This window comes from Schistocerca nitens, chromosome 1 (assembly GCF_023898315.1).
Source record: "Schistocerca nitens isolate TAMUIC-IGC-003100 chromosome 1, iqSchNite1.1, whole genome shotgun sequence".
Taxonomy (NCBI): domain Eukaryota; kingdom Metazoa; phylum Arthropoda; class Insecta; order Orthoptera; family Acrididae; genus Schistocerca; species Schistocerca nitens.
This window is the reverse complement of record NC_064614.1, coordinates 1047617000-1047629565: the sequence shown is the minus strand read 5'-3', so window position 1 is coordinate 1047629565 and position 12566 is coordinate 1047617000. Positions and strand designations below refer to the sequence as shown.

Below are 12566 nucleotides of genomic sequence, written 5' to 3'. Positions count from 1 at the left end.
CTGTGCAAAATTCTACCAGGCGGCTTCCTCTTTCAATTCTTAGCCCCAATCCATATTCACTTACTACGTTTCCTTCTCTTCCTTTTCCTACTGTCGAATTCCAGTCACCCATGACTATTAAATTTTCATCTGCCTTCACTGCCTGAAGAATTTCTTTTATCTCATCATACATTTCATCAATTTCTTCATCATCTGCAGGGGTAGTTGGCATATAAACTTGTAGTACTGTAGTAGGCGTGGGCTTAGTGTCTATCTTGGCCACAATAATGCGTTTACTATGCTGTTTGTAGTAGCTTACCTGCACTCCTATTTTTTAGTCATTATTATTCTGACAAATAGTAAAGCAAATTTTAAATCCAAACAGAAATTTTTCCTTGTGGGGTGCTCAAATTCTTTGAATTAGTGGCATCACAAAAGGAATGTAATAATTATGTAAAACATTGTAACCCTATTCTTAGATTGACCAAATCTACTGCCAAAATTAAACAGTATTTTTGTAAATTATATGAATGTAGAAGCTTCCAATAAAAAATAAAAGAGTTGAACACTAATATGATAAACTTATCTGCAGTACAAAGTTTATATCAGGGAATGACCACCTTTTTTGCTATCTGGAAAACTAGAGAGTAAAAGATTTTTTGTATGATTTAAACTGTGTGCAAGGTGACTGAGAAGGAATGTCACATAATTTGTGAGGTGATTCTACTTGTGAAAATAAACCGCAAAAATCCTATGAACATGTGTCCGATTTTCAATCATTATGGAACTGGAGGGTGTTGAAGACTACACAATCCATGCATGAGTATGAAGACAAGTGTGACTGTGAATATTACTGAAATGCTGTGGAGGCACTGTGGTGGGCAGAATAGTGGTGGGACAGGCAACCGATCCATCGTGCAAGAGGTGTTCAAGAAGTTGTCTACCCATCTCAATGTGCTTGTCAACTTGTTGGGCTTACTCAGTTAAACAACACTCAGGCACAAAATACACACAGCCTCACGACTGCTCACTGATCCAACATGTGACTGCACGCTGGGTATGATTGCATCTGTTGCCTTGGTGCGACGTCACAGTTCTGCCATCTGTTGGAGAAACCCCAAACTTCTTCTAGGAAGGACCAGTCATCTGTCCCAACATTATTCTGTCCACCACAATTCCTGCACAGCATTTTGGTAAGTAATATTCACACTTTTCTTCATTTTCATTCTTGGATGTGTGTAGTCTTCAACCTGCTCTAGTTTTGTAATGATAAAAAATTGGACGCGTGTTTCTTCATAGGAATTTTTTGGTTTATTTTCACATGTAGAATCGCCTCACAAATTATGTGACATTCCTCTGTTTATTCATTAGTCTGTGATAGATTTATGTTCAATTTAATGCACATGGTCCGCAGTGCTGGAACTCCGAAAAAGGTCTCAATTGGAGGACTCCATTGAATCTGCAAAGAAGATTCTCCAAAAGTCAACTCTTTTTAGGAATTTCTGTCATACTATTCCTATCTTACAATCTTTGCAAGATCAAACAAGTCGCAGAAGGTCCAAATTTGGACTGTAGGTAGTATGCACAAGGATTATTTAATCACGTATGCCAGTTTATTCCCATATTGATTATGTCTGATCTTATTAATTGATCTTCTCATTTAAATTTGTTGTTTATGATAGTGAAACAATGAACGTATGTACAATGTTCAAATAACTTACGCAAATACAGTCGGAAGACATCATCGACAGCTGCCGAAATTTCAACAGGAGCAGATCCTACCATTTTCAAGGCATAACTGCAGCAAGTAGTTCCCTTGCACAGTGCTTACTAGCAGCAGTTATGCACTGGAAATGGCAGGGTACGCTCCTGTCCAAATATCAGCGGCTGTTGATGACATCACCCAGATATATTCCCAAAAGTTATTTGAACAAGGTATGTACAATTCTTCCACTGCCATTATTTTTGTCCTGAAACTGGGTTTAGTATTCACAGTTAGTGGTTACCTTTTCTTCCCAGAAGAGCAATTAGAAATGACAGAAGAGGTTGACATGAGAAAGCTTCTCAGTATTATACTAGAATACTAGCTGGGCACATTTCAGCGATAATGCTCACACCTCTTATTGGTGAAAACAGTCACTGTTCAAGAAATTGAAAGAGTTATTAAGTCCCTGAAAAGTAAAAACTCTGCTGGAATTGACAACATTTCTAACAAATTATTAAAATACTGCTCCAGCCATGTAAGTAAAGTCCTTTGCCACATTTTTGATGCGTCACTTAAGCAAGGAATAGTTCCTGAGAGGCTTAAGTATGCAGTTGTAAAACCGCTGTATAAGAAGGGGCATAAGACGGATACTGGTAACTATAGGCCAATATCACTACTGACAAGCTTTTCAAAGGTTTTAGAGAAACTAATGCATGCCAGGATAGTTAAGCATCTCAGTGAACACAATAGCTTCAGCAAAAGTCAGTTTGGATTTCAGAAAGGTTTGTCAACAGAAGATGCAATATTTGCATTTACTGGCAAACTCTTGGAATCTATCAACAAAAAACTGAAAGTGATTGGCATATTTTGTGACCTAACAAAAGCATTTGACTGTGTAAATCATCAAATTCTTTTACAAAAAGCTGCACATCTCGGTATAAGTGGTGCAGCAGGGAAATGGCTCGACTCATATCTGTCAAACAGGAAACAAAAAGTTGTAGTAGATAGTCAAGATGGTGTCCCAGTATCTTCAGAATGGGGTACCATCACATGTGGAGTGCCGCAGGGCTCAGTTCTGGGCCCCCTACTTTTTATTATATTTATAAATGATCTTCCTCTCTCTACGGAATATTGTAGATTCACCATTTTCGCGGATGACACTACACTACTTATTGATAATTCAGTAGATAAGCTTGAGGTAACGGCAAATAAGGTTTTAAATGAAACGGTGAACTGGTTCAACATTAATGGTCTTATTTTAAATTACTGTAAAACAAACTACATTCAGTTCCACAAAACATCCAAAGATGAGGAAATATTTGTAAAGGTAGGTGAGCAGACAATAACCAGGGTAGATTCCCCAAAATACCTAGGCTTGCATATTGATAGCAAACTGAATTGGTCAAACCACATCGTGGATCTGTGCAAAAGACTAAGATCAGCAACATATGCATTGCACATTGTTTCTTCTTATAGAAATATGGAAACCATGAAGTCAGCGTATTATGGTTACTTTCATGCAATTGTGGCATTTGGAATTATATTTTGGGGAATCAGCCACTGGCTAAAAAAGTACTGTGTGTACAAAAAAGAGCCATAAGGATCATGTGTGGAGTCCATCCTAGAGCCACATGCAGGAATCTTTTTAAGAAGCTTGAAATACTTACATCCACTGCACAATATATATTCTCGTTGATGTGCTTCATAAGGAAAGAAAAATCCATCTTTAAGCTGAAGGAAACATGATATCCACTATGAACAGCCAAATCTAAGTATGGTGCAGAAAGGAGTCCATTTCAGTGGCTGTAAGATTTTTAATGCCCTCCTTTCAAGAATTAAGTGTTTGGTAGATGATGATCTCTTGTTTAAAAAAACCTTAAGGCAGTTGCTATTGCAAGGATCATTTTATACATTAGAAGAGTTCCTGAACTACAGTGTTTAACATCTCTTGTATTGTAAATTGCAAATGTATGCCCAAATTTGTATTTGTAAAGGTGCGTTTACACTGCGATTTGTATCGGCACATGTATGAGATACATGTATATGCGACTTTGCGACATGTATCGCGACTTGTATGAGTCGACAAGTATCACCCTCATACGTGTATGAGCGTGCGTTTACACTGGTTGATATGTATCACTGTGCGATAGCTTCCGACGACGATTTGGAAGATTTCACATTTTTATGTGCTGATACACTTGCTCTTTTGGAAGATGATAGGAAGAAAAGGCGGAGGAAGCGTAGATGGTGGCACAGAGAGTTTCTCGCGAATTAACGCTAGAGGATGGCGCATATTTTAGAAATTATGTTAGGATGAGTATGGAGGATTTCCGTGGTTTGTTATCACTTGTGGCTCCTCTTGTGTCCAAAACCAACACAAACTTTCGGGAAGCGATTCCACCAGAGGATCAGTTGGCAGTAACACTCCGTTTTTTGGCCACTGGGGATTCCTCATAAAACGAAGATTTCATGACAGAACATTTGCATTGTCGCGCGATTGCTAATGCCAACGTCTCACACACGATTGTCAGCATCCGTTGTCAACATTATCACACGAGGCCGCCGGAATAATAGTAAAACATTGATATACGTGCGAGATGCATGAAAAAAATTATATAATGTATTACATACTCTGATATATATATATACACTCCTGGAAATTGAAATAAGAACACCGTGAATTAATTGTCCCAGGAAGGGGAAACTTTATTGACACATTCCTGGGGTCAGATACATCACATGAAAACACTGACAGGACCACAGGCACATAGACACAGGCAACAGAGCATGCACAATGTCGGCACTAGTACAGTGTATATCCACCTTTCGCAGCAATGCAGGCTGCTATTCTCCCATGGAGACGATCGTAGAGATGCTGGATGTAGTCCTGTGGAACGGCTTGCCATGCCATTTCCACCTGGCGCCTCAGTTGGACCAGCGTTCGTGCTGGACGTGCAGACCGCGTGAGACGACGCTTCCTCCAGTCCCAAACATGCTCAATGGGGGACAGATCCGGAGATCTTGCTGGCCAGGGTAGTTGACTTACACCTTCTAGAGCACGTTGGGTGGCACGGGATACATGCGGACGTGCATTGTCCTGTTGGAACAGCAAGTTCCCTTGCCGGTCTAGGAATGGTAGAACGATGGGTTCGATGACGGTTTGGATGTACCGTGCACTATTCAGTGTCCCCTCGACGATCACCAGTGGTGTACGGCCAGTGTAGGAGATCGCTCCCCACACCATGATGCCGGGTGTTGGCCCTGTGTGCCTCGGTCGTATGCAGTCCTCATTGTGGCGCTCACCTGCACGGCGCCAAACACGCATACGACCATCATTGGCACCAAGGCAGAAGCGACTCTCATCGCTGAAGACGACACGTCTCCATTCGTCCCTCCATTCACGCCTGTCGTGACACCACTGGAGGCGGGCTGCACGATGTTGGGGCGTGAGCGGAAGACGGCCTAACGGTGTGCGGGACCGTAGCCCAGCTTCATGGAGACGGTTGCGAATGGTCCTCGCCGATACCCCAGGAGCAACAGTGTCCCTAATTTGCTGGGAAGTGGCGGTGCGGTCCCCTACGGCACTGCGTAGGATCCTACGGTCTTGGCGTGCATCCGTGCGTCGCTGCGGTCCGGTCCCAGGTCGACGGGCACGTGCACCTTCCGCCGACCACTGGCGACAACATCGATGTACTGTGGAGACCTCACGCCCCACGTGTTGAGCAATTCGGCGGTACGTCCACCCGGCCTCCCGCATGCCCACTATACGCCCTCGCTCAAAGTCCGTCAACTGCACATACGGTTCACGTCCACGCTGTCGCGGCATGCTACCAGTGTTAAAGACTGTGATGGAGCTCCGTATGCCACGGCAAACTGGCTGACACTGACGGCGGCGGTGCACAAATGCTGCGCAGCTAGCGCCATTCGACGGCCAACACCGCGGTTCCTGGTGTGTCCACTGTGCCGTGCGTGTGATCATTGCTTGTACAGCCCTCTCGCAGTGTCCGGAGCAAGTATGGTGGGTCTGACACACCGGTATCAATGTATTCCTTTTTCCATTTCCAGGAGTGTATATAACACTGTTACCTTCACTTCTTGGGATAAAACTTGCACAATGACCTCGCAAACACGAAGAATAATGTTGCATATTGCAATTTTTGATATTCTATGCAGATACATTAACGTCGAAACGACAGTCGGCACCTTCAAAACTCAAACAGCCGCCAAAGAGCCTGGTACTACGCATGCGCTAATCGTCGAAATAAGCGGCAGTCGACAAGACGACAGGAAATGATAGTACTGCGCATGCGCGAGTTCTTCAAATGTCGCTCATACATGTCGCGTATATGGCCAAAAAGCGATATACAAAATGTATACGCGACATGTATGAGCTGGAGGGTCCGCATACAGGTTCCGTGAATTTTTGTATGAGGTGATGTATCGCGACATGTCAAATTGGCATGTTGCTCATACATGTCGCGATATATGTATCCCAGTGTAAACGTACCTTAATACCGAATATTTTCATCGTAAACATATATTTTGCAATATTTATTTCTCTGTAACACTTATTAGTTTGTAATCTTTATCTCTCTCTAAAATGTATTTTTGTAGTGGGACCTAAGTTACTGTTTACTGTTTTTTGTTTTGTAATCTCTATCTATATCTAAAATGTATTTTTTTTGTAGTGGGACCTAAGTTACTGTTTACTGTTTTTGTTTTGTTTTATGTATTACCATAAATTCTGGCCAAAAGCTTGTAAAATTGACACGTTTCATATCCTGTGATAGTGTCACAACATGGATCACCGGAACAAGAGATAAATAAATAAATAAATAAATCAATAAATAAAAAAATTTATAGTGAAGGCACCAGTTCAAATAGTCAACTTAAGAAATTGTTTATATTTTTTAAGGATAATACTGCAAAATTTTTGCACTAAACTCTTAACATTGGAAATCAGTATGTGTGACTTACTTTTGAAATGAAACTCAAAAGAAAGGGATGAAACAGGTATTCAGAAGAGAAATATCTACTTAGCAGCTACAGTTAAAATAAAAACAGAAAGACTTGGGGCAGTGGAAAGTGGATCTATTATGTCACTGAGACTTTGTCCAAATAAAATAAGTATTAGTCTTATTGCACTAAAACATTGTGGACAATGATCTTTTAATCAGGTTACATGCTAGAGATATGAAATCTTTAGGTTATGCCAAAAAATATGTCCTAAATTTCCAAAATAATTTTCCTAGGCATCAACTGCAGTATACATCTTAGGTCCTGTGCTACCCATAATTATATACCTTACCGCTATGGAAGCTACCTGTGTGAGCTGCCGTATAGTAAAACATGGTCAGTGTACTCTATTCTTACCACATACAGGCATACTCAGATTCCGTTTCTAACAGAATGAAGGTTATTAAAGGAAAGGCAAACTATCGAAGCATATCAGAAATGCAAGTTCTGTTCAAGGTTTTGTTTTGTGTGGGCACTTCAAGTCATAATGAATGACTATATACAAATTGCTGTAACTGGCAATATTCTATTACCCTGTTGCTGATAATTCTGCAGATCATAACAGCAGGGCTCTGGATATTTGATTATTTACTATCTGGGTATCTATTTCAGCAGCACTTGCTGTGAGCTCATGAAGTGGGAACTGATTTCCATTGTGTGCTTCAGCCCTGTCACTCATCTGGTGGCAATATACTATACATTACTTATGCCTGTTTCTTCATCTTCCTCCACTTTTATCCTCAAAGCTTAACAGTGATTTACTTTTCTTTTTATTCATGTTTGTGGTGGGGAGGGTGCAAATCACTATCTGTACATCCAGAGGTATGTTTTCTGTGGCCTTTCTAAATTGCTTCAGATAAGTACTGAGATGATTGTTTGAAAAGGCTATTGGCAATTTCTTCGCCAGCTAAGATAGGGCCCCAGTTCAAATGACTTTGATTGTGATGAGATGATAAATGATAATCTTCCTTCTTTTTATTTCATTTACATTTGGACCTTTAAAATCTGTAGTTCTTGAAGAATTAATTAGATTTTACTTAATGATATGTCCTAATATTTTCCACTGACTTGTGTATCTCCTAATTTACAGCTTCAAATAACTTTGGCTTCTGAAAATTTTGCCTCCACCCCCTCATCTTTCTCATCTTGCACAGCTCCCTGCTACAAGCAATGTTTGCTTAGAGCACAAGATTGTCCATCTTTTCCAATCTTCTGACTACTTATCTGTCGATGTTCTGGCACAGTCTTGTTTGCTGTTCAAATGCTGCCTTCTATTCCTTTTATCTTCTTGTCCCTTCATCTCTCCCTTGGTCTCTTGCCCTCCATTTTCACCTTGTGCATCTTCCTTGGCATTCACTTCTCATCCAGTTTCTTCATATCCCGATATCATTTTAATGTTTTTTCTTAGTCTTTCTTGTAAGGGTTCCCCATGTGTTGTCTCCATTTCTCATCTTTTTGCTCTTTGTTACGCCCATGGAACTTCTCCAAGAACTTGATTTCAAGTGCACCTTACTTTCTTAACTTTCCTTCATGACCCAGGTTCCAGCAATATACAACAGAAACGGTCTTTAGCAAGATTGATACATCATCTTCTTACTTTTCTGGGGGACTTCTTTGGTTCATATAATTCCTATCACATGTCTCAGAAAGCTATCAGCTAGCCTTTGCTTTTTCTCTTTTTCCCACCTGAAGTGCTTGAAACTTTTCACTGTTTTCAGCTGCTCCCTGAAAAGTGTCATGCTTACTACAGGACTGTCCTCTTTTCTAGTGACCACTAGCTTGCACTTCCTTGCCTTAAATTTTGGGCCACCAGTATGAAAAGTAATGGAGATAGTGTTTGAGACTGTTTCTGTGCTTCAACCATTGTGTTTGCTCTACACTCACTCTGACACAAGCTACACTTCCCTGATACAATTCTTTTTCATTAGTACAGGATTGTTCTCTACACCCTTTCCTTCTTAGTGCCTCTCACATTTTTTGGGTACAGTGATGTACGCTTTTCCTAAATCCAGGAAGACGATCAGTAGATCTCTACCATACTCGTAATAGTGTTCCTGCATATGTCTCATAGAAAATAAGAGAGCTGTTGTTTACCTTCCTTTCCTGAAGTCAAACTCTAATCTCTCAGCTGCTTTTCCACTGCTCTCCGTATTTACCTTTCCAGAACCTCTCAGAAAAATTTTTCACAGTGCCTCTCAGGATAATTTCCCTACAGTTTTTAAAATCCTCTTCAGTTTTCATACATCTCTCATAATTCTTCACGACCACCTTGTCCCCCCCCCCCTCCCCCCCTCCTCTTCTGCTGCTCTGATCATTTCCACACTTAGTTAATCCAGTTTCGGTACCTTTCCTCATTTTGTTTTGTTCAGTGTCTCCTTTACTTAAATCCAGTTTTGAGTGTTTCATATTTCCAGTTCCCCCATTATCTCTATATCTTTGTTTTCCTCCACTGTTCCACTTGGGTTCAGAAAATCATAAAAATACATTGTGCACACTATTTGAGGTCCAACCCCTATTATACCCCATTCCTATTTTTATTAACTATTTTTAAATTTTCTACCATTCCTCTTTTCCTGTTTCTAATAATTTCTTACAGTATTTACTTATTTCCTTTACTCTCCTGCCCCATTGTCATGATCTGTTTTTCCATCCACTTTCTCCTTTCCACTTTGATAACTTTTTGCACTTTCTCACTTTATATTTTTCACTTGCTTCTGACATCCTTTATTAAAATCCATATTGTAAACACCTTATTGTTCTTGAAAAGCACTTCTTTAACTTGAGAATTTCACCAAGTTAACTTTTTGTATCTTCTCTTGTTAATTAGTTCTGCCATGCACCTCCCATGATGCTTCTACCAGTGTGCTCTTTAAAACTCCTGCATTCTTCTTCCACAGTTTGCAACTCACCTAGGGCTTTTTTCTTGTTACTTTCTGCTGATATTGTTCCTTTAGCTCTTCTTTAGCTGATATTGTCCCTTTAGCTTTTCCATGAACCATGGACCTTGCCGTTGGTGGGGAGGCTTGCATGCCTCAGCGATACAGATAGCCATACCGTAGGTGCAACCACAACAGAGGGGTATCTGTTGAGAGGCCAGACAAACGTGTGGTTCCTGAAGAGGGGCAGCAGCCTTTTCAGTAGTTGCAGGGGCAACAGTCTGGATGATTGACTGATCTGGCCTTGTAACACTAACCAAAACGGCCTTGCTGTGCTGGTACTGTGAATGGCTGAAAGCAAGGGGAAACTACAGCCGTAATTTTTCCCGAGGACATGCAGCTTTACTGTATGATTAAATGATGATGACGTCCTCTTGGGTAAAATATCCTGGAGGTAAAATAGTCCTCCATTCGGATCTCCGGGCGGGGACTACTCAAGAGGATGTCGTTATCAGGAGAAAGAAAACTGGTGTTCTACGGATTGGAGTGTGGAATGTCAGATCCCTTAATCGGGCAGGTAGGTTAGAAAATTTAAAAAGGGAAATGGATAGGTTAAAGTTAGATATAATTGGAATGAGTGAAGTTCGGTGGTAGGAAGAACAAGACTGCTGGTCAGGTGACTACAGGGTTATAAACACAAAATCAAATAGGGGTAATGCAGGAGTAGGTTTAATAATGAATAGGAATATAGGAATGCGGGTAAGCTACTACAAACAGCATAGTGAACGCATTGTTGTGGCCAAGATAGACATGAAGCCCACGCCTACCACAGTAGTACAAGTTTATATGCCAAGTAGCTCTGCAGATGACGAAGAGATTGATGAAATGTATGATGAGATAAAAGAAATTATTCAGATAGTGAAGGGAGACGAAAATTTAATAGTCATGAGTGACTGGAATTCATCAGTAGGAAAAGGGAGAGAAGGAAACGTAGTAGGTGAATATGGATTGGGGGTAAGAAATGAAAGAGGAAGCCGCCTGGTAGAATTTTGCACAGAGCACAACTTAATCATAGCTAACACTTGGTTCAAGAATCATAAAAGAAGGTTGTATGCATGGAAGAAGCCTGGAGATACTGACAAGTTTCAGATAGATTATATGATGGTAAGACAGAGATTTAGGAACCAGGTTTTAAATTGTAAGACATTTCCAGGGGCAGATGTGGACTCTGACCACAATCTATTGGTTATGAACTGTAGATACAAGGGCGATGTACTTGAGGACAATATTATCGAAATGGAAGAGGATGTAGATGAAGATGAAATGGGAGATATGATACTGCGTGAAGAGTTTGACAGAGCACTGAAAGACCTAAGTCGAAACAAGGCTCTGGGAGTAGACAACATTCCATTAGAACTACTGACAGCCTTGGCTGAGCCAGTCCTGACAAAACTCTACCATCTGGTGAGCAAGATGTATGAGACAGACTACAAGAATAATATAATAATTCCAATCCCAAAGAAAGCAGGTGTTGCCAGATGTGAAAGTTACCGAACTATCAGTTTAATAAGTCACGGCTGCAAAATACTAACGCGAATTCGTTACAGACGAGTGGAAGAACTGGTAGAAGCCGACCTCGGGGAAGATCAGTTTGGATTCCGTAGAAATATCGGAACACGTGAGGCAATACTGACCCAACGACTTATCTTAGAAGCTAGATTAAGGAAAGGCAAAGCTATGCTTCTGGCATTTGTAGACTAAGAGAAAGCTTTTGACAATTTTGACTGGAATACTCTCTTTCAAATTCTGAAGGTGGCAGGGGTAAAATACAGGGAGCGAAAAGCTATTTACAATTTGTACAGAAACCAGATAGCAGTTATAAGAGTCGAGGGACATCAAAGGGAAGCAGTGGTTGGGAAGGGAGTGAGACAGGGTTGTAGCCTCTCCCCAATGTTATTCAATCTGTATATTGAGCAAGCAGTGAAGGAAACAAAAGAAAAAAATCAGAGTAGGTATTAAAATCCATGGAGAAGAAATAAAAACTTTGAGGTTTGCCGATGACATTGTAATTCTGTCAGAGACAGCAAAGGACTTGGAAGAGCAGTTGAACGGAATGGATAGTGTCTGCAAAGGAGGATATAAAATGAACATCAACAAAAGCAAAACGAGGATAATGGAATGTAGTCGAATTAAATCGGGTGATGCTGAGGGAATTAGATTAGGAAATGAGACACTTAAAGTAGTAAAGGAGTTTTGCTATTTGGGGAGCAAAATAACTGATGATGGTCGAAGTAGAGAGGATATAAAATGTAGACTGGCAATGGCAAGGAAAGCATTTCTGAAGAAGAGAAATTTGTTAACATTGAGTATAGATTTAAGTGTCAGGAAGTCGTTGCTGGAAGTATTTTTATGGAGTGTAGCCATGTATGGAAGTGAAACATGGCCAATATTTAGTTTGGGCAAGAAGAGAATAGAAGCTTTCGAAATGTGGTGCTACAGAAGAATACTGAAGATTAGATGGGTAGATCACATAACTAATGAGGAAGCATTGAATAGGATTGGGGAGAAGAGAAGTTTGTGGCACAACTTGACTAGAAGAAGGGATCGGTTGGTAGGACATGTTCTGAGGCATCAAGGGATCACCAATTTAGTATTGGAGGGCAGCGTGGAGGGTAAAAATCGTTGAGCGAGACCAAGAGATGAATACACTAAGCAGATTCAGAAGGATGTAGGTTGCAGTAGGTATTGGGAGATGAAGAAGCTCACACAGGATAGAGTAGCATGGAGAGCTGCATCAAACCAGTCTCAGGACTGAAGACCCAACAACAACAACAGATTTTCTTTCTTTTTACCTTCCATAGTCAGTTTCACCTTTCAATGATTTACTGACACCTAGGGTCGCCATAGATTTCATGGGCCCCTAGACAAATTTTGTGAGGGTCCCTAGGCCATGTCAGCCCAAACCGGTTAATTATCACAAATATTAATTT

The 12566-nt window shown here is 40.7% G+C and overlaps 1 protein-coding gene across 1 annotated transcript in view; it reads left to right on the top strand.

Annotated features, from left to right (window-relative positions):
- LOC126197214 (adipocyte plasma membrane-associated protein Hemomucin-like) overlaps positions 1–12566 on the top strand; it is a 117680-nt gene that overhangs the window by 25576 nt on the left and 79538 nt on the right. The gene's annotated exons all lie outside the window — the stretch shown is intronic.